The sequence below is a fragment of the Balaenoptera borealis genome (assembly GCF_965194805.1).
Source record: "Balaenoptera borealis genome assembly, chromosome: 4".
Classification (NCBI taxonomy): Eukaryota; Metazoa; Chordata; class Mammalia; order Artiodactyla; family Balaenopteridae; genus Balaenoptera; species Balaenoptera borealis.
This window is the reverse complement of record NC_138861.1, coordinates 1,686,851-1,709,698: the sequence shown is the minus strand read 5'-3', so window position 1 is coordinate 1,709,698 and position 22,848 is coordinate 1,686,851. Positions and strand designations below refer to the sequence as shown.

The window sequence follows — 22,848 nt, the reverse complement described above, 5'->3', positions numbered from 1 at the left end:
TCCGCCTCTGCCGCTGGCCCTTTGAAGCTCTGAGTCAACAGCGTGTTCCAGTTGGAACGCATCAAAGCGGTGCCACCAGAAATGTCTGCTAATGTGTGTGCTACAAAAAACAAATCCTTAATCAGGTTTCGGGATTTGAAGACCTAGCCTTGTTTGCACTTTTTTCAGGCCACGGACTCGTTGCTCTGCTTTCCCAGAAATCCACACCTGTGGCACGTTGTTTACACTTGGGTTTAGCGACGCGGGTGCGTGGGTGTGTACGTATTGTATATGTACAGATAAATTTCAGTATATTATCATATTTATGACAAACATGGTAAAGGACAGCAGCTGTGACTATTGTGTTAAAGGGGTCCCCAAGTATAACCAGAGTGGGCAAAACTATTATTTTTAATCTAAGTGGTAAATAGAGGTTTAGGGATCTTATTTGTGGTTTTTTAAAGAGGTTTATTTTTATAACCTTGTTAGTTTTTTTGTTGTTATTTATTCTTTAATTAGTTTTATTCCTTTAAAATATGCCGTTTGATTATTGAGAACCAAAAAAGTGTAGATTTATCAGAAAAACTATTTGAGAACTAGACCCCAGCGTTATTGGATAGGCACAGGTGCGTAAGTTAAAAGCCTGCAATTGATACATCTTTGGTGACACCTTTATCTTTCATATGGACCCACATGATCAGGATTCTGATGTTCATTTACAATAATACTGAAGTGTTATTGCCTAGCCTATAACTTTTTAAAAAGTAGCTTTTATTTAACCTTGTGGCTAAAGTACTTAAGCAGTATATTCTCTTTAATAAATTTTCCTACAGTGTGTCTTAACTCATTTTCACTTGAATTAAATATTTAAACACGCTTTATATTAATCCATAAACAAACATCTAAATATATAGGTATTGAGCAAAAATGATTGAAAGTTTTAAAATAGAAGACAGTTGTAACAGATGAGTTCTCTTATGCATGGCCCATTAAAAGAGTCAATTTCTTCATTCACTTTTTAAAAATTATTATACCTGCACCATTTCTTACCTTCAACCAAAAGTGTAAAACAAAAACTCAGAATGACACAGTAACTTCTTGTTTAGCCTTACTGGGCCCTTGTGATTGCTTGTTTGTTTTCATGATTTACAGTCTTCACCAGGAAAATAGTTTTAAATCTAATCCTTTTTAGGTTTTTTCGTCTATAAATTGCCTAGATTTGTTCCAGTTCCTTCCGTTTGTCTCTTTTCTTCCTGCTACTATTTGCAAGGAACTTCTTACACACTTCCCATCCTCAGCTGATTAAAACTCTCGCGTTGGCATCTCCCTAAGAGAATTTGCAGCTGCTACTACGGACTGAGCGGTTTATTGGAAGGAATAATGAGCATTATGGCCTTTTCCGCCCCACGTTGGTTTTCTTTGCACCGTACACTCGACACAAAAAAGCTTCTGCCTGTGAACCGTTATTCTGTTGACCTACAGGATTTTCCTCCACGTTGACTTTTAGTATTTTGAATCACTCAGCATTCAGTGTTTTCTATGATCTTTTCCCCTTTACTGTTTCCTTTGTCCAGTTTCTTCAAAGAAACTTTGCAACCGTTTTATAAAGCATAGCTTTTGTTGTCATAGAACTATAGCAAGATAGAATATACAAATAAATGGCATTAAAATTGGGCTAGACTTTGGAATACTGTGTGAACATGGACGGGTGAGAAAGTCATTTAGTTCCCCATAGGAAGTGGCTCTGTATTAAGGATTTCTTCATCTTCATGGTGTTTACGTATCAGTAGCATAGGGGCTGAGCATTCTTTTGAAGCACTCATTCCATATTTCTCTTTTAAAAAAATAAGTTTGTAATAAGCCTTGTGGAAACAACTTTGTAATATCAATTTATCTGTAGGTGAAGAGAATAAAAGCCATTTAAAGACGGCAGGGATAACATCTTCAAGAAGATTATGGGGAAGAGTGAGTTTCACAGAGACAGCGTGCTGGAGAGGAAAGTTCTTAGAAGCAGAAGATAATGCTGTGTTGTGTTCACCTTTTCATTCCATATTTAAGACAAAAACATTGCTTTAAGTTCACTTCAGCCTTGGGGCTTTATAACACTATGAAATTTGTGTGAAACACTCTAAACTTTTGTCCTAATGAAATTCCTTTGGGTGAGATAAATGGGGAGAGGAAAAAGAAAATCCTATTAAGGTAAAATGAGAGAGAGAAAAAGAAGACTCTTTAAAGTGTAATAAATGGGTAGAAAAAAGTGAAGGGAAGAAGTAGGAGGAGGCCTGAACCGGGGAAGTAAGTCAATCATTTTTGTTCAGTAGACTTTCCTGGTTTGGCTATGACGCCAGTCCTTTTGGTATCCTCTTCGTGGATAACAGGATCACAAAACTATAAAACTGTTAAGACAGTCTGACTATTGTATAGTTACATTTAAGGCATATTGTTAGATGAATATGAATTTACTAATTCAACAGATACATACTGTGTACTTCCTATGGACAATGTATTACTATAGTTGCTGGGAAGGTAGCAATAAACAGTCCAGGCAGGATGCCAGCTTTCAAGGGACCCACCTTCTGGAAGGGAGAGAAGGGCAGTGAAGCAAATGCCTGTTAACATAAGATGATTTCAGATAAGTACTGAGGAAAACACTGAAAGCAACGGATGAAAAAGCCATTGTAAACAGCGTGAAAAACTCCTATTCGTGACAACTTCACAACTGCTGCCTTTCAGTTCATCTGAAAGAAGGTGTGTGAGACCTTTGGGAAGATAACTGAAATTGTATTGAAATAGTAGCTGGAGAACTGTTAAAGCTGTGCAGGCGGCGTAAGGGAGACAGTGTCTCTTCTGGAGATGGGAGCGAGCCAAGATTTAGAACACTTTGGCAGCTGATGGTTTTGAGGGCCGTATGCAGCGGTTACTTTCTCCGCTGTGCATCTGTTTTGATTCCCTACCCTTGGATTTGGCTTTGGGATGTTGTCACAGATCTGACGCTGGCATTTCCTAGCTGACGGGAGAACACTTACCAGCAGTTTTATGCTTGTTCCTTACCTTTTCAGTAGCTGTCTTTGGAGGTGTTCAAATAGTCTTAAAAAGAAAGGAACACATAAGCTGTAAATAAATGAAGAGAGAAATACCATGCTTACTGGTGGGCGAATTTAACATTACAGTTACGTAAAGTATCCTCCCATCATTTTATAAATTCAGCATAATGTCAGTGGAATTCTTGTAGAATTTCATGGAACTTGATTAGCTAATCTGAAAACTGATGTAAAGATGTAAAGGGCCATGAGTAAGTAGCCAAGGCAGTAAAGCGTATTATAAAGACGTAATAACCATATGGTGTTTTTGTACAAGAATAGGCACACAGTACAATGAAAAAGAACAAAAAGACCAGAAATTGATTTATATACATACAGCAATTTGATTTGTGAGACAGAGAATAGAGAAATGTTTAGAATATTGTCCATCCATATGGGAAAATTAATGAAATTAGACATGATTCATACCATACACAAAAACCTTTTTTAAGAAACATTCAGGGGTGAAATATAAAAGAATATCCTTTCGACCTTATAAGATATAGTTTCTTAAATAAGACGTGAAAGACTCAAAATTTGACTACTAGTATTAAACTTTTGTGTATGTGTGTGTGAAAAAACCATACCAACGTTTTAAAAAGATCAGAAACCGCTTCCCTCTTAATTGTGTTCACTTAAAAATTCACTCTGATAAAACCAGACATGAAGAGGCATATTTGGTGAAATATGTTTACTTCCTAAGTTTATTCCTTAAGGAGGTATGGGATTATCAGTATTGATTTTAATATAGAAGATTTGTTTCACTTATAGGTGTGTACAAGTAGTACACAAATATGCTGTTAGTCGCAGGGGGCAAAACTCTGGTCGCAGAGCAGGAAGAGGCAGATTGCTGTCTGATCAAACTGAGTAATCCATACCGAAGACAGTTGCAGACACGATAGTAACCAGTATGTATTGAGCACTAACCGCGTCCTAGGCCACGTTTTATTTTAAAATCGTCTCAATCATATTAAATTGGCCATGTAGTGTCACACACAAAAGTTAAAGTAAAAAATAAGGAGATTTAGAGGCTAACTGGCTGGTGAAATGGTGATTCCGTTTATAGAAATTAGAAAAAAAAAAGTAGAAGAGGATCTAGACCTTATACGTAAGTTTGGAGTAGGATATATTGATTTACAGGACTAGTCAGACACTTGGGAGTGTGATTTTGTGGCTTGAGAGAGAGTTCGGAGCTACTGCTCTAGATTCAAAGAGCATATGCTTGTGGAAGATACTGACTTCAGTCCAAGAAGTAAGGTCGCCCAGGATTTGAGAACGTAGAAAGAATACTGAGGACAAATTCTTGGAGAAGAAGGAACTCTAGGTAGAAGAGGATGCACTTCTGTAGCATCTAAGATATCTAAAGTAGGAAAGGAAGTAGAAAGTGGTGCCAGATAGCACAATGAAATGAAGCAGTTAAAAGAGCAATCGGTAACTGTCATATCGTCCCATTGGTGGTCGGTAGCAAACTATTATAAAATCAGTCTCTGAAAATATATGAAAAAATAGTATGCTTCTAATTTTGGAGAGTTATGTTTACATATCCATTTTTTCCTTGGGTGTTTTTTGTTCATTGTAAAACGTTATTAAATTGATTCTTTAACAGATGCACTTACATTTTCAAAGCTGGTGACAGATAATCCTTAAATAGCAGTGTTTCCACAGGAATCATTTTGAGAAAAAATTTGTTTTTGTAGTAATAAAATTTTATTTGACTTTAAAATGACCTATGAAAGAATTAAGTTCCCAGCTCAAGAATTAGTTTTACGTTAGCTAAAAATATTCCATTTGAACTTTCAAAATGCTCCTTTTTCTTTTTAATGACAGGTCTGACTGGGAGTTGCATGACATTCATAGTATTTAATATCCTGCCTTTATTGCCACAAAATATTTATTCATGCAGTTTCTTCACGTGACATTACTTTGTCAGCGAATCCCATGATTTGGTCTTTGGGGCTTGAATTTAACTTTCACATTTTACTTTGACACTTCCATAGATTCTTAACACTGCATCAGTTCTGTCATATTGGGGGTTTATGGTTTTAATTTTAAGAACTCTGTTTAAAATATTAAAACTAGCTATAATCACATGCTTGTGAACAGCAAGAGAGACATATCACTTAAAACAGGAACCCCCTGAGGTTACAGTGAGCATCTGTCAATTCTCTAAGCCTTCTCTAGATGATTTGCTGCTTTTCTTCAGGTCAGAGCCGGCTGTGGGACGCTTGGTGGCTAGGTTCGCTTGAACTGATAGGCGTGTACACTTGGCTTTGGCCGTGATGTCCACGTAGCGCTTCTGCCAACTTCCACCTGGACCATCACCAGCCACCACTGTCTCTTGAAGCAAATGGAGACCTTAAGTGACTATGGAGACTTAGGCTATGCCTTTCAAAGTCACTTAGTTCAAGAGGTAGAAGGGTCACCTAGCATTGTTGCTTAGCACGTTGTACTTCAAGTAAGTGACACCCAAGTGTGGAGCAGTGAGCCCGGGCCCACCAGGCTGCAGCAGCCGGGCTCCTGTCTTATGCCCTGAACTCAGTGGACGGTCAATGAATATTTGTTGACTGCAACATTTAGGCATAGCTCTGAAGTCTAATTCTACTTAGAATATGTTCTGTCCATGATTTACTAAACATGTCAGCTTCATATGCATGCTAAGGTATTTTATTCTTGACTAAAACATGAAATTTGGGGGTGAAGACATTTTTTAAATTATAATTTAACTGCTTTTTAGGACTTTTATTATATTGGACTGTTTATACTCTACTGCGTGCTATACTTTTTATGGAGTAGGAGAATATGAAAGATACGAAGGAGATCACAGTTTCTGAAGTCTCTTCTCCACCTCACTTACACTCGACAGAGACAAGTAGAGAATGATGATGATTCCAGAGCCTTACATGGGCCTGAATCCAATGCTGATTTAATTTGTACTCACCGTGCACTGTTTTCCCGTACATTTTCTGTACCATGCTCACTGAAGAAAGAACCTACGTACTGTACATTTGTCAAGAAAAAACTGTTTTAGTTAATATGATTGAGTAAAATATTCAACTACCTACAGAGAACTTAAATATATACAGTACTGTTGTGTTTTTAAACTTTCTCTAATCTCCCTTATGAAATAGAAAGTCTGGTGAAAGATTTTAATTACATTATAACACTTCTTGAAGAAGCAAAAAATAACAGCATATGCAATCTTTGTGTTACTGCTTTTCAGCCTGACTGAACGGGCTTTTGGGTTGTTAAAACCAAAGGTAGATGAAAATTTCTAATGCTGTCTTAAGTATCTTCTGAAAATGAATCACTATCAATTCGGTCACCAAAGATCTAGGATTGAATTAGATCTGTTTCGTGCTATCTGACCCCCTGCATGGCTCAGGAGAACCACAGCCCATTTCAAAATACGTGAACTCCTGTCACTACCCACCCTAGGGGACAGTTACAGCTGCCCCAGAAGAAGGCAGCTTTGTTATCAACCCATGCCCAGGTGGGAGCATCTTCCCTGGGGGCAGGGGGGGCACATTCATAAATACCATTTTTTTATTCTCTGTGCTCATGATGTGTTGTTAGAAGTTAGAAGTGTTCTCCTTGGTGGAGCAGTGATACCAGAGTCTCCCTAACAGTATTTCTTCCTGGTTCAGTCTAGGAAGGTTGTATCTTTCTAAGGATTTGTCCCTTTCTTCCAGGTTGTCCATTTTGGCGTATAGTTGCTTGTAGTAGTCTCTTAGGATCCTTTGTATTTCTGTGGTGTCAGTTGTAACTTCTCCTTTTTCATTTCTAATTTGATTGATTTGAGTCCTCTCCTTTTTTTCTTGATGAGTCTGGCTAAAGGTTTCTCAATATTGTTTATCTTCTCAGAGAACCAGCTTTGGGTTTCATTGATCTTCGCTATTGTTTTCTTTGTCTCTATGTCATTTATTTCTGCTCTGCTCTTTATGATTTCTTTCCTTCTACTAACTCCCTGACAGTATTGCTGTAGGACAGTTCACGTGAGTGCCTGAGAGTTACTTGTCCACAATTATTGCTCAAACATTGGTAACTGCTCTGTCCTTTGCACTTATAAACTACTATAGTAAACAATCCTTCTTGTTAAAATACTATCTTATATTCTTTTATGTATACATTTCTTTTACATATATGTGTTCTTTTTCCAATTCTTTTCCATTATAAGTTATTATAAGATACTGAATATAGTTCCCTGTGCTATATAGTGGGACCTTGTTTATCTGTTTTATACATAGTAGTGTGTGTGTGTTCATCCCAAACTCCTAATTATCTTCCCCACTCCTTCACTATCCCCTCTGGTAACCATAATGTGTTTTCTTTGTCTATGAGTCTATTTCTGTTTTTGTATACATTTCTTGATAACAAATCTTTAAAATTTCTCCAGAAAAGAGAATATTTGAAGAATATCACTGAAAAGTGAATGTAAAGAATTCTTAGATTGTTCTAAATTACACATTTTAGATACACTTTTCCAGGAAATATTTTAAACACTTTTATACAGTTGCACTGGAGGTCTGAAATATTGTCATTATTTTTATGTAAAAAACATGCTACACCTACTATATGTGTATGTGTGTGTATATATGTATACATGTGTGTGTATGTATGTATACATACGTATATATTTTATTTACTCCAAAACTCAAGTTAGTCTTTCAGAATAATTTTCTTTTTTCATCCCTGATTGCTAAATTGTTTGCTTTTTTGCACTGATGCTGTTTTATCAAAATGGTTCTGTGTTTGTTTTGCTTTATAATGGACAAGTTATTTTTGAGCAAAGCCTTCTTAGCCTTGATTTCATAGATAAAAGGTGCATGGATAGTTTCTAGGGGCTGGATGGATACTCTGAAATTATATGCTATTTTGTGAAAATTATGAGAGTCTGTATTTAGATATATAATTTTCTGGCTTGAACATTCATATCTTTCATCAGATTCTCAAGACTTTCTCAAGCCACAGTTTAAAAGGATCAAAAAATAGCTCTTGTTATACTTGGTTCATCAGTTCAACATTCTTGAGGAATCCTAGTTTTATAATTGGAGCAATTGTAAAGGAACAGAGGATTATAGGCATTATTTAGCAAATTATATCAAGGTTTTTTTTGTCTCAACAACTTCCTACATTATTATATTCTGTATAGACCAGCCTATATCATGCTCTTCGCCATAATGGTGCTATTGTATTATCCCACCATTCCGTAATGCTCACAATCAGTTCTTAACATTACCTTTTATACCTCTCATCTGGCACAGAAAAATGAAAGCATAAAGCTAACTAAAACACGTTTTGATCTTGGAATCGTGTCAGAAAGGGAATTGTGAAGTGAAAATCTCAACTTTGTCCGTGTTTCGTATATATGTGTTTCTAAAGTCTGACCAAGAGAATGGGGATTTTATTTTTTAAAATAGGTACTTGACTTTTGATTTCAGAAAGGGAAAGAGAGTTTCTTCCCTGAATATGATGCTCTATGAATGAAATCTTACAGTTGCTTGAAGGTTTCTTTTAGAGATCTCAGAGATACGGTGAAGTAATTCCAAATATGCATTTAGTATAACTCAATTCCATAGAAACAGCTTTGATGGCGTGGCAGTAGATTGCTGGCGTCTTTGCATATAATGTGAAGGATTTGGGTTGATTCTTCTAAAGGCCAGAGATCTTCAGAAAGCAGCAATGTGCCAGGAGTCTACCCACATGCCATCCTTTTTATCTACTGAACTTTCTTTGTAAATGTGTTTGCAGCTGAAACATGGGCCTTTACTCCGGACAGCTCAGCCAGTCAACAAATATTTAAGTGTCTGTTTTGGGGGATGTGCTGTGTTATTTTGGGGGGGGTGGATACCTTACCTTAGGGAAAAAAGCAAACAATGAAAACAAAGCAAAACAAAAACCTAAGCAACATCCGTGATCTTTTGGAGTTTGTTAATGAAATTACACACAAATACTTTAAAAATTGAATAATCAAATAAGTAAATGAATATATACGTGAGACAGCACTCACTGTGAAAGGTAAGCAGTTTTTACTTTTAGTATAGCTTCATTTTTCTGTACTTTTTAACCCTAATGCTAAAGTACCTTTTATTTTTTTTGATTTTTTTTTTGACTTAAATTTTATTTTATTTTTGGGTCCATAGTAAACTACACTGTCCATTTCCCTGAGTTAAAAATTAAGAGAATTAAGAGCTAAACTTTTAAAACCAGTTCAAGCACTCTCTTTTTTTTTGACATCTTTATTGGAGTATAATTGCTTTACAATGGTGTGTTAGTTTCTGCTTTATAACAAAGTGAATCAGTTATACATATACATATGTCCCCATATCTCCTCCCTCTTGCGTCTCCCTCCCACCCTCCCTATCCCACCCCTCTAGGTGGACACAAAGCACCGAGCTGATCTCCCTGTGCTATGCGGCTGCTTCCCACTAGCTATCTATTTTACATATGGTAGTGTATATGTGTCCATGCCACTCTCTCACTTCATCCCAGCTTACCCTTCCCCCTCCCCGTGTCCTCAAGTCCATTCTCTATGTCTGTGTCTTTATTCCCGTCTTGCCCCTAGGTTCTTCATGACCATTTTTTTTTCTTTAGATTCCATATATATGTGTTAGCATATGGTATTTGTTTTTCTCTTTCTGACTTACTTCACTCTGTATGAGAGACTCTAGGTCCATCCACCTCACTGCAAATAACTCAATGTCATTTCTTTTTATGGCTGAGCAATATTCCATTGTATATATGTGCCACATCTTCTTTATCCATTCATCGGTCGATGGATTAAAGTACCTTTTAATTGATCTTTTATCTTCTCCCAATTAATAAGGAATTTATCATTTGTTAAGGAGTACCAAATTCTGGAAGCTGTTTATAGTTAGAGGTAGAATTAATGTCAAACTTATTGGTCCAAGCACTGAAATGGAGCTAGAATCCAGCAAATCAGCAATAATTGGTAAAAATGTCTCCCGATTCCTTGGTAGTATTAGAAAGACCTCACAAATAACCTGTTAAAAAGTGGTTAAACAGAGAAAGTTATTAGGATTGTGATTTTTGCTGTTTTGTCGTTTTAACTTACCTTGAAATAAAGTACAGTGAAAGTAATAGGTATTACCAAGTTTATGAAAACAAAAAGTTCTACTCGGTGTGCTGAGTTGACTAAAGATGATGATAAGAGGAAAACATACACTTAAGAATTCATCACACAGATGTTCAGGGTGAAAGATTTCCTGATTTAGACACAAAAGACCTGGATTGAAGGTTAATGCTGTCATTTGTCATTAGGGTAACCAATTGCCCAGGTTGTCTGGGGACCGTCCTGGTTTATATCTGTGGTCCTGACACAGTTAATAATACTGCCCTCTTTCAGGGCCCTCTTAAAAATGTGTTGGTTTGGGCAAGAAATTATATGGCCAACTTACTGTGACGACCAACTCTATTTTTACAATAATAAAGTTTGCGTAATACATTTGGTCTTTCAGGCTGTTGAGGTAGCCGGAAGAAACCTGTGTATAAGAAAACATTTTGTAATCTGAGCATCATTTATAAGAACTAGAAAGAAGTATATAAATATTAGTGTATTCATTTGAGCAGAAAGACTACAGTGACTTGTATACAGAGAGTGGTTTTAGTTTAGTCAGTCATTCTCGAACAAATTTGGTATTACTCTTGTTTAAGTGGTTGTATAATGCCCTAGTTTCCCAGAATGTGTTATGTTGAAATCAAGGCACAACAGGACAACGAAGAATATTGAAACCTAGATTTTACTTGTGAAGAGGATAAGGGGTAGATTCAAGGTCCCTTTATCAGTAGGAAGGAGAAACTTAATTCTGCCTAAATCTGAGAAGCCATTAACTAAGCGTCGTGTGGACCACAGAACCTTGGCAAGCAAGAGTCAGCTCACCATTTGGAACTTTTAAAAATACAGTTTCTGGGACAAGATAATAGGGGATAGGTATTACTACTTCACAGGGTAGTTAAAAATATTAAAGAGATAATGTATACGGAAACATCGGGTCTGTAACCTGCAATTTTGAGTAGCTGCTTAATAAATACTAGTTGAGTAAATGCGCAAGATCTGGGAAGAATGAAGCGTTAAGGGAATATATCCTACAAAATAATGCTCTTTCTTTAATTTTTTTCTATGCCAGCCAAGACCTCTCCCTTATAGATTGTTACGAATGACCATGAATACAAGTTCATTTGACTGACTCAAATAACACTTATTACAAGCTTTGTGCGTCTTCTCAATCATTCAAACTATTTTTACTTCCAAAATCTGAAACTGAAGATTCTGAACCCCCTAGCTTAGGATTTGAGGTCACCAAAAGACTCAATTTTACTATCTCCATCTACTGGCAGGGAGGAACTATCCCCAAGCATCTGGACTGGCATAGAAAAGAGGAGAAAAAACATTTAAAAGGTAAGCGGAACATATATTTTATTTACTCTCCATTTTAAACTTTCCTTATACACGCTTGACATAATCTCACGTGATTAAGGTTTATACAATGAACCCTATTAAAGCAGAGAATTTCTTTAGGTGGGATCACATTCTTACCTGATTCTTCGACACGAGCAAGTGTAGACTTGACTGTTTTCCTTTCATAGCGGGAGTCCTCTCACATCCTTGTACTTCTAAATGTCTGTCCACTTGTGCCACTGCTTCAGGGCTGTTTTCATATTCCTAATAATCTGCAAACTGCAGCATGCTTACTGAAACGTCTCTGTTCTCAGTTGTGTATTCTCTGATGTGTTCAAGGGAACGTCCCCTGGCATATTATTTGGCTGTTATGGTGTAGAGAGAGTAGCAGGGTGTTTTTCGAAGTGTAATTGATTATTCTGGTGTTTCTTAAGAGTTTTTTTCCATCCTTCATTGATACTTACTTTCTTTGGCAGAACTTACCGAATAAAAGCTTCTTGTTAATTCCTGAGTAAAAGTCTTAATGCATTTTTTTTATATCAGGGGCTTTTTCTCGGTATGTTGCTTCCCCATCATAAATCTTTTGTTCCGGTTGACTTTTAACAGGATTACAACATTGCAATCAAATTTGAAAGTATGATGACTGCTATAAAATAAATATTTTGACGGTTTGTGTGGCTGTGTAGGAATAGATCTCTGTAAATTTAAATCATGTGTTTTAAGTGATTAGTGTAGTTGTTCTTCAGGCTTCTGTTATGAATATCTTTCTTTAAAAAGCCTGATCTCTACTGGAAAATAAGAGTGAGAGATAGCCACATGTCAAGATAATTAGTATTACTACAGTTGCTGTAATTAAATTAAGTACAATTTGTACTTTTTCTCCTGTTAGTTTTCTCCTGCTTCCCCTCACTCCCTGGGCATGTGTTTCCATAACTTTGTTCCATTTCTTTGGACAATGTTCAATTTCTTTCAGAAGAGGAATGGATGGATTTATAGGAAACATGGGTGGAGAGCTTTCAGCATCAAAATCAGATTTCATGGGCAAGAATTTTCAAGGAAATGCTCTGTTGAGACAGGTCTGTTCCCTTGCTGGGAGGTCACGAATGCAGCTGGTCCATTTGCTGGCTGGGGATTACACTCACGTAAACAGTGCAAATACCATGCAGAAGGATTCTTAATCTTCTTGTGGCATCTGACACCGTCCAATCTGACAGACGTATCCTCAGAGTCTTTCCTGAGATCAGAAGCTAGGGGAGTAGGTATTTGTGAATAATGTTGAAGGAACCAGTGATAAGGAGTGTCAGAGAATCATCCCTCCTCACAAATGAAACTTCCAGTGGACTCTGTAACGTTCAGTTCAGTTCCTGCTTTGAAACTGTATTCAAAATTCAAAATATGTACCTTCTTGACTCTGTCCCATTCTGTGTTTCAGCTCCTCTTTTTAGACTGCTCGACTCTGGATCTTTGGTTTGATTTTAAAACTATTGTCATACAACTAGCTGTTGCTGAAGAATTCTGCTAACGGTTATATTCAGGCCAATTATTCGACATCTTCATGTTTGTGCTTATTTACTCCCTTATAATAGCCCAACTAGATGATAAAATAATATAAGCTGAGATGAAATAGCTTGGCATGATTTGCTATCTCCTGGTCATTATTAAAAAATGCCTTTGCTTTGAGAAATAAAATTTAAGTAATCTATTTCCCCACCAAAATTATGTGTTTTATTGATATTATTAATTTGCGACTTCCACTTCTTTTAAGTCTCCCAGTTGTGTTTTATACACATTCTAACATCACTTTACGATTGAGGACAGTTGCTGGCTGTGGAGGGTGGGGTAGGGAGGTGATGTTTTCCAGCAGGGCAGAATGGTTGGAATATTCATGAGCATAAGTCTGCCTAAACGTGGCCTGTGAAGGGCAGTCACGTCCAGTGTAACTGCTTTTCACTTATTCCTGCTATCTTGATGTGGAATGACTACTGAAACCAAAGGTCCTGCTGCAGATGTAACTTGTAAATCTCAAATGTTGCGTATGGAAAGAGCTGCAAACCCAAACGCTCTCCATTATTGAGAGTGTTTAATTAATAACATTTAAAACATAAGATGGGAGGACACGATTTGTGTAGAAGTGACCAAATTTATTATTTTTCCTATCTTTGGATGTTATTCATAAGAAACTCATAGGCTCATTACCTGTAAATTATATGCATTCATCTTTAATGATAAATATAATTAGGAAGCAGCAAAGTCTCATTTTTCAACACTGATGATGGTTGAATATATTAAGGCTGCAACAGGTTCCTATTTTATTGTTTCCTAGAAATCATTTATTTTGCCTAATTCAGAATTTAACATAAGAGAGAATTTTAAACATACTTTAAAAATTCACTTAAGTCATATACAAATGGCCTTATTTAATGAGTAAGTTTGTACTGATTACTGTTTCATTATTATTTTCCTTGATGCATTTTAAATATCTTCCCATCAGAATGTCACTACTGTATCTAGACATTGTGTGTTCACAAAGAAATAGGTCACTGCTTTCCACATTTGAAATTGCTGGTAAATTCCATCTGAATGTTGTAAATTATATGTCCAGAGCAGATACAATATACTGACAGATCCTGAGTCTCCAAATGGATTAGGTTCTTTATTGGACATACCTTTTCTTAAATAAGCATATTTGTTTGTTTAGAGGTTAAGTAATATGAATTTGCGCTTAATCGTGTGTCATAATATTTCACGTAAATACATTTCGCTGCTTAAAATATTTCAGAGCTCCTGGTATTTAATGTAAACTTTCTACACTGAATAATAGTTTTAATTCAACAGGAGAGTCAATTAAATATTGAAAAAATGAAATCAATAGTGAATCTTTAAAATGAATGTTTCTTTTATTCCTCATTTGTCTCTGTTCTACATTCTGGTTTTAGCCGCCTTGTGGTATGTAAAATAATGCACAATTTAATGCAGAATAAAAACTAATAGCATTGCCTAAACATGTTTCTGTGTAATGGTGTGTGTAACGTGTGTGTATAGAATTATATTCGTTACTAATTGGTGTGCAGTAAAGGCTTTAAGGAGATTCTGTGTTTATGTACTTGGTGATTTATCCTGCAGCGTAAGAGGTAAGAAGATTATTGCCAGTGTGTCTCCCATAATTGAGCCTTCACTGAAAATGTTATGTCATACCCCATTGTATAAAACCCAAATAGGTTATTTTTACCACTACCTTAAGGCTAAAATACCATGCTGTCAAATCATTACCATTTCTATATCTCGTGCCTCAATAGCAGAAGAACTTTATAGATCTTACTTGCCGTGTCCTTTGTAACATTAATCCAGATATTTTCAAGCATGAACAGGGAACACCAGTAATAATCACGCCAGGATAATGGGCCTGAACCATGGCCCATTTTGATTTTGGTCGCATGCGTAAAAATCTTAACTCTTAACTTAAATAATAGTAAAAAGTGATTTGTTTAGTCATGTACCTGAGAAGCCCAGAGATGGGCTGAATTTACTGTGTGGTTTGAGCTGGGATCTGGCTCCACTTTGCTGTACTGCTGTGTGTCTGTCTACTTCTGGGCACTGACTTTTCCATCAGACTGGCTTCTAATATGACAGCTTATTGGCTACAGCAGCTCTGGACATCACTTCTGCGCCCAACATGGTCTAATCCGCAGCTGTTGAGGGAAGAAAAAAAAAAGCCATTGGATTCACTCTGATTGGCCCCTTCGAGCCACCCGTGCATTGAGGGAAATGGACTCGTGTTGATTTTCCAGGAATATTTCTGGGTAGGGTCGACCAGGGCTGCTTCACGGTGCTGGTGGGCAGGGGGACGGATGCTGGGTAGATGCTCATGGGCAAACTTTCCCTCATTGCATTTGGAAGTTTTGCTATGAACTTCTCAACATGGGCCCTCGTTTCTTACCATTGCTCATAGGTAGGTAGGAGGCTTATGGCTGAATTCTTTTGCTTCTTTTTAGATACAAAAAAGAATTCAAACCTCTTTTTAGAGATAGTGCCAAGTCAAAGAAATGGCATAATTTCTACAATGTTATCCTCTTTCCTCCTCTTCAATCAACCTGTAGAAGGGACCAGAGATTTGCATCACTGCCGAAAAATTACTGCTTCTTGCTTCATCAGTTCGATCTTTGTGAAACTGGATTCCTTATACATATTGACCCATTTTGCATTATCTTCCATAGCAATCTTCTATTTACTAACATCAGAAAAACTGGATACCTGATAATAAATTTTCTTTCTCACTGTGTTTGAATTAGGCCGAATATGATGGACAGTTTCTCCTTCACGTACATACTGATTTGTGATTATCAAGGTGGTTAGTTTATACGAGCATCATTTCATATGAACTTCAAAACAGTCTCTGATTATCTCTAGTTTATAAAAAAATAAACCCTGATATCAAGTGTCTTGCCTAAAATAAAAGATTTTTTAAAATTAATTAATTACTCTATTTATTTTTGGCTGCATTGGGTCTTCAGTGTGGCTCGCGGGCTCTAGAGCTCAGACTCAGTAGTTGCGGCGCACAGGCTTAGTTGCTCCGCGGCATGTGGGATCTTCCCGGACCAGGGCTCGAACCCGTGTCCCCTGCATTGGCAGGCGGATTCTTAACCACTGCGCCACCAGGGAAGTCCCAAAATAACAGATTTTTATTATCAACTGATTCATAGTTCAGAGTTAAGATAAAATAATGACAATAATTGTGGCATTCTCTGTGTGGTAAAATTATAAAACACGTTTTATTTTAAAATGATTTAGTATGTTAAGAAAATGGCAAATCTCAGTAATGAGTAATCTGTCACCTTCAGCTGAAATATATATGTAGGTTACAATAGATGAACTTGGAGTAAAATATGAATTAAGGGACTTTAATTGGGGAGGAATGTACATTGTAAAAGCCTCTTATTCTCATATGTATAGTCTCTGGAAACTTATGAATGAAGGATGGAATGTTGAAACTGTTTTATTGCCAAGTTCCAAGATATCAAGTTTCTTTATACTAACAATATGTATTATGTGGTGCCGTGTGCCAGGCACAGAGCTAGACACTGGTTACAGACTTCAAAATCAGTTTTGTCTAGACGATTTTCTACCTCACTAGAAGTTCACAGTGTGGCAGAAAAGAAAGAAACGTCAGCCCACACGTGGTGATTAAAATATGCCGTCCTACACAGAGAACAGATTTGTGGTTGCCAAGGGAGAGGGGGTGGGAGAGGGATGGACTGGGAGTTTGGGATTAGCAGATGAAAACTATTATATAGGAAGGATAAACCACAAGGTCCTACTGTATAGCACAGGGAACTATATCCAGCCTCCTGGGGTTAAACCATAATGGAAAAGAATATAAAAAAGAATGTATATATAGGTATAACTGAATCACTTTGCTGCACAGCAGAAATTAACACAACGTTGTAAATCAACTATACTTCAATAAAATAAATTTTAAAAAATGCAGCCCTAAAGGGATGTACAAAGGGAATTAAGGATTACATTCCATCAAAGGTGACATCTGAAGTGGGTTTTGATAATTGAATATGTATTTACTAGAATACCTAGTCTAGGAATGATACTAAATTACAGTCCTAGAAGTTGTCACATTAAGAGGACAAGGCTTTGTCTTGCTCTGATGTCCCAAGCCCTTGGTACAGCGCATGAAACATAATAGGTTCTCAATATATGATTTTTTTTTCTTTTTTTTTTTAACTTTTGGGGTTTTATTTATTTATTTATTTATTTATTTTATGGCTGTGTTGGGTCTTCGTTTCTGTGCAAGGGCTTCCTCTAGTTGCGGTAAGTGGGGGCCACTCTTCATCGTGGTGCGCGGGCTTCTCACCATCGCGGCCTCTCTTGTTGCGGAGCACAGGCTCCAGACGCGCAGGCTCAGTAGTTGTGGCCCACGGGCCCAGTTGCTCCGCGGCATGTGGGATCTTCCCAGACCAGGGCTCGACCCCGTGTCCCTTGCATTGGCAGGCAGATTCTCAACCAGTGCGCCGCCAGGGAAGCCCTATGATTTTTGACTATTCATTCCCTTGAGGAATAAAATGATTATCTTCTGGAATAAATTCAAGAACTTCAAATGGGCATATTTTAAATAATTGCATTTCTTTTTATGGCTTACTTAATATAGCAATCTCTTCTTTTATTTTTCCTTAGTGAACATTTATTTTTGCAATTTGTAAACAGTTTGAGGTAGACAACACTAACTTTTTTTGATTGTCTTTGTTTTATTTTGCTGTTGTTTTAAAGTATGGGAAACTAGACGGAGCCAATAAGAAAACAAAAACTTGAGTCTCCGTTTTTTTGTATTATTGTATTAAGTAGTATTGTACTTTTGTGTTTAGTCAGAATTTAAATTATTAAGCATGAAAACAAGGTACTTCTATATAGTTTGGAATTTATGGAGAGAGATTTGTTTGCGCTGTGGAGTTCAAGTATACGTTCTCTCTACAGAATCAAGTAAGATTAGGTGAGATTACTCTGGATTTTCTAGGTAAAAAGGGCCAATTTATGGAGCCAGTGAAACTAGCAACAAATACATATACATATGTATGTGTGCATGTATATATATGTTAAATGATTTTAACTAACTTTTGTTAAAAGTGAAATTTGTTAATTAAGAGTTAGTGAGATTGAAAATGGAAATAGCCGTATAAAAAACTAGCAAGATTAAGATAAAGAAGGATTATCACAGGCAAAAAAAAAAAAAAGAAAAAATAGTGAACAGACCAAAGCACAAATAAGACCAGGAGGGATTTGGAAATAGGTGCACCTGACTATTACAGAAATACCTTTTCTAGCGCAATTTGAAGATAACATATATTTGGAAGTAAACGCATCAGAAATCTCATAAGACACCTGTGAAATCTACCAGTTTATGGGGACACATCCCTACGCCCTCCCTATGTGAACAGGAACCGGAATTCTTCAGACCTTAAAGCTAAACCAAAACTGGAGGCCTTTCTTTTTACCTCATTCTTAATCCTCCAGGTCTTTTCTGCTATAGCCAACTTAAAGCATTAGCATGGAGAAGGACATGGATGGTTCCTCTTTCTTTAGGAATTATATCTTGTCCACAGACTTTTTTTTTTTTTAATGTTTATTTATGTGTTTATTTTGGCTGCTCCAGGTCTTAGTTGCGGCGTGCATGTGGGATCTAGTTCCCTGACCAGGGATGGAACCTGGGCCCCCTGCATTGGGAGCGTGGAGTCTTACCCACTGGTCCACCAGGGAAGTCCCTACAAAACTTCTTTTTTGATGTTATCTTTTTAAATAATACAGCTTTTCAAGCATTAAATTTTTTTATTGCTTTTCATGATTCTCTTACTCCTTCCCTCTTTCGTTCTTAATACATATACTTTTAAAGGGGCTAACAGTGTGAAATGCATGGCAAATATTATGAAATTGCTTTGGTTTTACTGTTAACTTATTGAATTCATACAGATGTGTAATGATTCTTCATAACTGAATTGTATGTGAACATACATAGTCAACAGTTTTACAGTATTCACATTATTAATCTCCCTTCTTTTCCTTTTCTGTTGTTATTTCATGTTAGTTTTCAATACTGACCTCAAGGAGGGTTGGGAAGGATAATATGAAATGGTGTTAATTTTAATTTTTAAAATTTAGTGTTTATATATATATTTTCACTTTTCATGCTGTCTTATCTGGATGAACAAGACTTATCTGGATGAACAAGGCTTATTCTTGTTGAGGGTGCATTGCAAGGAGCATGTTGTAAATACGTTAATGATTGCTGACTTACATTTGTTTGATTTCTTCGGTACTTTCTTTGAGTGTACTGTCCATTGTTTAGGAAAAGCAAATGTTCAATAAAGTAGTCATAAAATAGGTACTTGTCTCATCCCTAAAATCCTAGTAAAGTTCTGGGTTTGGAAAGATGATTTTTTAAGCAACTGAACTACGAATGCAAAGTCTTATTTTGGTAGATACTACTCTTTGTTGCTTCTTTTTTTTTTTTTCTTTTCGATTATAGGCCTAGTTGTTTGAGATTTACATGTAACGTTGACAGTCGTGTGCAAATCATATGTATTTGGTGGCAAACCTCACTGCGTTCTGAGATGATTTTGGGGGAGCAGCAATTTAACTTAAAATAATTTAACTTAAAAGGAAATTTACAATTCTTTTACCACAAATAAGGCCTAGATTTTCAGCCTTTAAATTATGCTTAATTATAGTTTAATGGAATTGTGAACTATAAAGGAAAAAATAAAGATGTAAACACAATCTAAGTATATACGTTTTAGCCATGAGCTTTTTTGACTGAAGATATAAAAATAGAATTCAGATCTTTTAGTAGCCATGTAGTTTACGCATATGAAAGTGTAAACACTGTTATATTTGTAAACAGTGCTGTGGATGATATAAGGCACTCTTTTTTTTTTTCTTTTTTGAAACAGAATGGGGCAAATAATAAATTTTAATAAATTTGATTGGAAAAAATTAATTCATTAAAAAAAATATTAGCTGCCAAAATGAGAAGGACTCTTGATATAAGCTACTGCTCTAAAATACCTCTGAAATATGTAGGCTATTGTATTAAAATTTAGATAGTGGGGAAATATCTCATTTTTGAAAGAAATCTTTGAAAACAGACAGTATATTAATTTAATTTTAATAGTAGATTATAATCATTTTCTTTAAAAAATTGTCAGTATAGAGGAGAATTCATCTAACTTGGTAGATCCTTCTGTGTCCTTATGAGATATACTGGTGCTAAATTATGTGCACAGGAGAGGTATTGATTATTTGATATATGTTAATATAACCAATGGCCATATCAAACATTAGCCCCCAATAAGAGGGAACATGCTTTTGCACAGGTTATAATTATAATTATAAATAATAATTATTTAATTTAAACATCCTATGGCACTTAAGGCATATTTACTAATATGATGATATTCCCCGTTATATGCACTGTATATATTCAAAGGAAATTATGTTTGTCTTTATCTTGTCTTAGACAATATAAAATCATACTTAACAGACTCACTGTTGAAACAGCTGAGTTTAAGAGAATGAAAAAGCTGCTTTAAGAACCATAACTACAACTTGTTAAAATTATCTGGGGTGTTTTAACAATAAAACAGGTATTCTTTAACCCTAATCATATTCTCACTAATAAATAACCCTTGACATTGTCTTTTGAATTCAAGAAGTTTCTTAGAGCATATTCTTAAGTTGCATTTTATCAGTGTGAAATATGTATTTTGAGTCACATAAATAGTAAATGAAAAGTTGCTACAATTACTCTAAGTGCCGTTGAAGAACTAAGGGCAAAAAGACATACTTGCAAATCAAATAGCTTTGTGCACAACAGAAGGTGTATGAATTGTCTACTGTTAGGTAAGAAATCACCACAAACCCGCAGTTTTAAACACCCTGTTTGCTCTCAGCTCTGGAGCTCAGAAGTCCAGGCCTGGGAGACTGGGCTTTTGCTCCAAGTTTTTACAAGACTAAAATCAAGGTTATCAGCGAGATTCGATTCCTTTCTGGAGGCTGGTGAAGAGTCTGCCTCCGATTCATCGAGGTCTCTTGAGGTTTCAGGATAAAGCCCCCTCTTTCTCGGTACCTCTCAGCCGCCCACGTCCTGGGCACACAACCTGCTCCCTTTCCAAGGCCACCACACAGAATTCCCCCCGTTGAGTCTCTTTCACACCTGGAATTTCTAAGATCAAGAAGGGCCGGCTTCTGTTAAGGGCTCACCCTATTAGGTTAGGCTCTTCCTATAATGTAACTTCTGGTTAACTCAGAGTTAACTGTGACCATGGGGGTAATACCCCATCCTTGTCACAACTTCCACCCACTCAAGGCAGGGGCTCCTGACGCGTGACGGACATTGGGGGTCGCCTTAGAGTCTGCCTTCCAGAGCGGGAAGCAAGGTCATTGGTGTAAAATCATGGGGAGAACACGTGGAGTTGAAATACTGAGCAGGCAAGCTTGGCACTAAGGAGTCCATTGGTTAAAAAGGAATTAGGATTCACAGATCCACACTACTGCCTATAAAACAGAGAACCAACAAGGACCCACTGTAGAGCACAGGGAACTGTACTCAGTGTCTTGTAATGACCTGTAATGGAAAAGAATCTGAAAAAAGTGGATACATATGTATGTATAACTGAATCACTTTGCTGTACACCTGAAACTAACACAATACTGTAAATCAATTATATTTCAATTTAAAAAAAGGGAAGTAGGGTATGGAAGTGAAAGAATTGAAGAGGAAAAGGCAGAAAACCATAATAGAAAGAAAAAAAAAAGAGAGAAGAAAAATGAAGTTTAGTATAAAATGTCAATGATTTAATAGGCCTTAGACAACTCTGTATTGCACAGTTTGATGGGATGTACCTAAAAGGAGTCAATAAAATGAGAATTTTTTCATATTTCTGCAAGTAACTATGCATATATTGAGATTGGATGTTGGGAAGTGGGCAAATAAAGGAAAAACGGTGCTTATAAAGTAATGATAGTCTTCTCTCTGTGTAATACTGCAAATACAAAGTTCAGTCTTATGAAGCATATCTCTAAATCATGAAAACTAATGAGGTATTGGTATAGGATAATATTGTTGTCCTGATGTTATGAGTTGTCAAAGGTGAACAAAAAAACGTGTCAGGTGTTGTACCATGCGCGTTACTTCATGTGTTCAAGGTGCAGTTTAGGACTTTTACATTGTTTCAGAAATTGAATAAAAGAGTCTTTAAAAGGTTTTGTTTTTGTTTGTTTGTTTGTTTTTTACTGGGATTTAGCAAACTTAATGGATTGGATTTTCATGGCCTGAAAAAGTGTAACTGTCTTACTTCTTAGATTTTCTTTGTGTAGGTAAACAGCTGCTCATTTTCCAAATACCAATGATGTGTTTCCTCTCATTATGAACTCTCAGTTGGGTGGATATAAGAACACTTTTGTCTCTGTGCTACTGTGTGTAAAATAGATAAACAACTGGGGCCTACTGTATAGAACAGGAAACTATATTCAATATCTTGTGATGATCTATAATGGAAAAGAATCTGAAAAAAAAATATATAAGTGAATCATGTTGCTGTACCCCTGAAACACTGTAAGTCAACTATGCTTCAATAAAAAAAAGAACACTTTTGTCTCAACAAATTGTCTCAATTTGCCCGTCCCTTCGTCTCTCCCCCAACAATCTAAGCAAAAGAAAAAGATATTAATAACAATGTATTTTGGCGTTTCACCGTGTAAAAGGTTACCATGCCTAATAAACTTGGAAGCTATTTTATACTTCTCCTCTTCTAAAATTCATGTTAGCCTTTCAAAGTCACTGAGAAGTCCTGCAACATTTCTTATAATTTCATA

General features: G+C 36.3%; 1 protein-coding gene across 5 annotated transcripts in view; it reads left to right on the top strand.

The window, feature by feature from the left end:
• PDGFC (platelet derived growth factor C) overlaps window positions 1-22,848 on the top strand; it is a gene marked incomplete at its 5' end in the record, with an annotated part of 219,348 nt that overhangs the window by 105,356 nt on the left and 91,144 nt on the right. For 2 of the 5 annotated variants that reach the window (XM_082391355.1, XM_082391357.1), the window contains one exon: window positions 11,415-11,475. The exons of the other annotated variants lie outside the window; for them this stretch is intronic. The remainder of the gene's footprint in view (window positions 1-11,414; window positions 11,476-22,848) is intronic. 5 annotated transcript variants of the gene reach the window in all.